Source organism: Myotis lucifugus, unplaced genomic scaffold (genome assembly GCF_000147115.1).
Source record: "Myotis lucifugus unplaced genomic scaffold, Myoluc2.0 scaffold_493, whole genome shotgun sequence".
NCBI lineage: Eukaryota > Metazoa > Chordata > Mammalia > Chiroptera > Vespertilionidae > Myotis > Myotis lucifugus.
Window position 1 is genome coordinate 221941 of NW_005871541.1, and position 5269 is coordinate 227209.

The window sequence follows — 5269 nt, forward strand, 5'->3', positions numbered from 1 at the left end:
AAGAAGGGGCAGCTGAGAAGGGGGAAAGGGTGAGTGGGAACTGGCTGGAGAATGGTGGAGTGCAGAGAAAGTGCAGGGAGAGGTGTCAAGAAGAGAGAAGGGTAGAAGAAGCTGTGACTATCTCCATAATTACAAGAAGATCACTATATATGATAGCTGATCAATAAATCTTTTTGTTGTCAAAGAAGAAGAGAAGGGGACTGGGGAGAGAAGAAAGGAGATAGGAACTAGAGGGAGGGAAGCAAAGGAAAGAAATAAGAGAGACAGAGGTTTTTCTGGTCTGTACAAAATTTAGAGATTCTCCCAAGGGCCTCCCACGGGAAGGTGTTTGAGATGGGGGGTGGGGCGGTGGGAATGACAGGAAGCAGGAGAAAGAAGGGAAGGAAAATCATAATGTAGTTCCCCAGGATGGGCCCTCAGCTGCCTCCAGCATCCTTCAAGAGGCACGGAGGAGCTAAGCAAACCAGGCCTAGGTGCAGAGGGGAGGGTCCTGGAGGAGATGCAAGGAGGAGCAGAGGCGGGCAGACTGGGGGAGGGGAGGAGGAAGGCCAGGGCTCAAGTTGACAGAGACTTCCAAAGGTCAGCAGGAAGCTGGGGTTGGCGGGAGTGGAGAACTGAGGACCAGGTGGGGGGATGAAGCTTAGAAAGGACCAGAGGAGGCTGGCCAGGCAAATGGAGGAGCAGTTGGAGGGCTGGGTGAAGGCCATGGGCATCCTGCAGATGGGCCCTGCCTTATGCACATCCCAGGGTCAGACGCTCTCCCGGGTTGGTTCTTCCAGATCATTCCATTTAAGAAGGGGAAGGGGTGAGAAGGGGACGGGGTGAGTGGGAACTGAAAGCTCTATGTGCTAAGACTATGCTATAAGCTGAAGACAAAGGTGACGGAGACTCCCTCACTGAGAACCTCGTTTGGGGGAGAACAGACAATAAATACACAGTTACTGATCCATACGGCGACACATTTTGTAACCCAAAGCAGTGAGAGAAGCTGGACACAGAAGACTACACACTGTAGGATTCCATTTATATGAAACTCTAGACAAAGCAAAACGTTAGTGACAGAAAAGCCGATCAGTGGTTGAAAGGAGCTACTGGTAGGCATGAGAGGGGACTGTAGCGAAGGACCAAGGAAGGAATTTGGGGGAGCCATGGAAATGTTTTGCATCGTGATTGTGGTAGTGGTTACATGGCTCTGTGTGTGTGTGCATGCGCGCGTGTGTGTGTGACAGATAAAGAAAGTGTACACTTAAAATTGGTTAATCTGATTGTATTTAAGTCGTACTGCAATAAAGCTGACCAAAAATAAAGAAACAGCCGAAACCGGTTTGGCTCAGTGGATAGAGCGTCGGCCTGCGGACTGAAAGGTCCCAGGTTCGATTCCGGTCAAGGGCATGTACCTGGGTTGCGGGCACATCCCCAGTAGATGTGCAAGAGGCAGCTGATCAATGTTTCTCTCTCATTGATGTTTCTAACTCTCTATCTCTCTCCCTTCCGCTCTGTAAAAAATCAATAAAATATATTTTTTAAAAAAATAAAGAAAGAACAATTAGCCCTAGCTGGTTTGGCTCAGTGGATAGAGCGTCAGCCTGCGGACTGAAGGGTCCTGGGTTCGATTCCAGTCAAAGACACATGCCTGGGTTGTGGGTTCAATCCTTTAGTAGTGGGTGTGCAGGAGGCAGCCAATCAATGATTCTTTCTCATCATTGATGTTTCTATCTCTCCCTTTCCCTTCCTCTCTGAAATCAATAAAAATATATATTTTAAAAATAAGTTAACTAATAAAAGGAAACAATTACAAGCCAGAACAGTAAGACTTGAGATAGGGAAACACAGGCTCTGCGGGGTCCAGAGGAGGTGGGCGAGGCGGTGAGGGAGGACTTCTAACAGGCAGTGATGCCCGAGCTAAAACCTGGAGGATGGGGTGGGGGAGGCGTTTTCATGGAAGGACCTTCACAAGGAAGTAGGTGAGAACTAAAAATAGTTCAGCGTGGCCCGGTGTGGCTCAGTGGTTGAGCAGAGAGCCATGCACCCAAGAGGACGCTGGTTTGATTCCTGGGGTTTCGGGTTTCAGACTTGATCCCCAGTAGGGGGCACGCAGGAGGCAGGAGATTGATGTTTCTCTCTCATCAATGTTTCTATCTCCCCTCTCTCTCTCTCTCTCTAAATCAATAAAAACATTGTTTTTAAACAGCCAGTATGTCTCACACACAGAATGCAAGGTAGGACTATCAAGAAATGAGACAAGAGAGGCAAAGTCCAAAATGCAAACCCTATGACTACTGGGTACTCATGTTAGTAAGCCCCACGTGCACCCCCAAAGGCCCACAAGAGGGAAACTACAAGACAGGACTGGGGACTTCTGGTCTGCTCCTGTCCCCCCACGGAATAGCTTCTTTCCTCTGCCCTTCCAGAACTCCTTCCCTGCCCGCTCCCCGTGGGGACAGCTCTCCTCACCAGGAAACAGCCTGTGCAACAGACTGACACCTGTCCCTGCACAGCTACCCACAAGTTCCCTGGCCCCAGCGCATCCCTCCCACCTGGATTCCGTGTAGCCACTGCCCCCTGGTGGCTGGAGTGGTGTATTACTTAGGGCGAAAAGAGTCCCAAGGCCAGGCTTACTCTCTGTCCTCCCAGAGCTCCGTCCAAGTCACTCCCACTGCTGTCCCCACTCCCAGACTACCTCCTCCTTGCTAAATCCAACAGGCTTTTCAGTCCTATTCGGCTTTCCTTCTCTACAGCTCGTGGTCACAACCATCTTTTCAAAATCCTTTTTGTAGAGCTTGTTGCTGGATGGGATGCTGGCTGATTCATGAATCGCTTAATAAAGCCAATTAAATCTAAAATAAATAAATGAAATTTAAAAATATGCCCGGCCGTGTTGCTCAGTGGTTGAGCATCGACCTACGAATCAGGAGGTCACGGTTCCATTCCCGTTCAAGGCATATGCCCGGATTGCGGTCTTGATCCCCAGTGTGGGGCATGCAGGAGGCAGCCAATCAATGATTCTCTCTCATCATTGATGTTTCTATCTCTCTCTTTCCTTCTCCCTTCCTCTCTGAAATCAATAAAAGTATATTTTAAATAAATAAATAATCCTCTTTGGACCTAAGCAAGCTCACCCCTTTGGTTCTCCTCCGTGGTCTCGGTTGCTCTCCGAGGGTGTATCATCCCCGCCCACAACGGCCTTCTCCACGCTGGTAATCCCCACATTTGTCTCCAACTTACCCCTCTCTCCTAACCTTCAGACCCAGATATCCAGTCACCTCTTAGAGGTCCCAAAGGCACCTCAGGACCAACACATCCAACCTGAACAGGACACCTCCCCCACCAGGCCCCCCAGACCTGGGTTTCCTCTCCCCATCGATCTGGCATTCAAGTCGGAAAAACAGCCCCCAGGCTTGACAGCCTCTTCCTCACATCCAAGTCAGGCTCGAAATTTCGTCCAGTTTATTTGCCTCCTTAATGTTAAGATGAACCATATAAAACCGCCAAACATCCACTGGCTTTTTCTTACAAAACAATAATTTCATAGAATTTAACCAAATATTTCTCAAATCCTCGTCTTCTCTCCCCTGCTGCAGTGTCTCAGTTCAGGCCTCCACACCTCCTGCTCACCTGCTGCACCTGCCTCCCAGCCTTCAGCCCGCCCCCCGCCACACACACACACACACACACACACACATGGGTCACTGAGGTGTTTTTTTTACTACATGGCTCAGATCAAGTCACTCGTGGGCTTCAAACTCTCTCAGGGCTCTCTGCTGCCAACAGGTGAGCGCCAGACTCCTTAGCCAACCTGTCAGTCCCTTTGCGATATCTGGCTCCCCTCCAGCCACTGCCCACTCTTCACCCTGTACTCAAACCACACCAGTCCACCACCACTTCCTTGAATCTGCCTCCTCTTACCTGTTAGCCTTGGCATATGCCATTCCCTATAACTGGAATGCCTTTCTCACTCTTCTCCCCCTGGCTAACGTCTATTCAACTTCAAGAACCAACTCATGCCCTGGCCAGTGTTGCTCCGTTGATTGGAATGTCATCCTGTACACCAAGAAGTGTCAGGTTCAATTCCCATCAGGGCACATAGGTCGCAGGTTCAAACCCTGGTTGGGGCACAGGCAAGAGGCAGCCGATCGATGTTTCTCTCACATCCATGTTTCTCTCTCTCCCTAAAAAAATCAATTTAAAAAAGTGCCAACTCACATATCTAAGGCTATCATAAATATCCAGTGTATGCATTTATGCATCAATATACACAGCTGGAGTACCTATGTAAGTACAACCTCCATGGGAGGTGCTGAGTATGCAAAGGGGGAGAGGGTACAATTGTTGCCCTCAAGAGCTCATTGTCCAGTAGAGATTCAAACACATCAATAAATCAAACAATACAATGTGCCCAAGCCAGTTTGGCTCAGTGGATAGATCATCGGCTTGTGGACCAAAGGGTCCTGGGTTGATTCCAGTCAAGGGCATGTACCTGGGTTGCAGGCTCCTCCCTGGCCTAGACCCTGGTCAGGACTCGTGCAGGAGGCAACCAATCGATGTGTTTCTTTCACATCAGTGTTTCTCTCTGCCTTTCCCTCTCTCTGCCACTCTCCCTAAAACTCAATGGAAAAATATCCTCGGGTGAGGATTGACAAAAATGCAAAATAAAATAAAAAAAATAAATAACTTCTTTGAATAAGTTCAGTGCCTCCTCCTATTTTCTCCCAGCTCAATAAATGGCACCTCCGTCCACCTAGGCATCTAGGTGAGAAATGAGACCATCATCTCTCCCACCCTGATATCCAAACATAAAACCTGCTGACTTGACTTACCTCAAGGTTTTTGAATCCTGTTGCTTGCTCTGTTCCCAGGATACCACTGTCATAATACCAGCCTTTAGCACCCCTTGCCTAAGCTACTGCAGCAACTTCCTGACTTTTCCTAACTCTACCCTTGCCCCCTCAAATGCATCTCTCAAAAATGCAAAGCTGCTCTTATGCGACCCCCATGGTCCCTGAGATCAAAAGATGCTCAATGACTGGGCCCCATCCAGCCTCTCCAGCAGCATCTTTCTCTCAAAGCTTATGCTTTAGCAACCCCACTGCCTTTCTGCATACAATTTGCTCTTTGCCACATGCATGCTTTTGTTCATGCTGTCCTCTCTGAGTTTAATGTCTCTTTAACTTTGGCAATAACTATTTCTCCTTTATTTTTAAAAATTGATTTTGGAGAAGGGAGAGAGCTTTGTTGTTCCACTTATTTATGCACTGGATTGGTCGCTTCT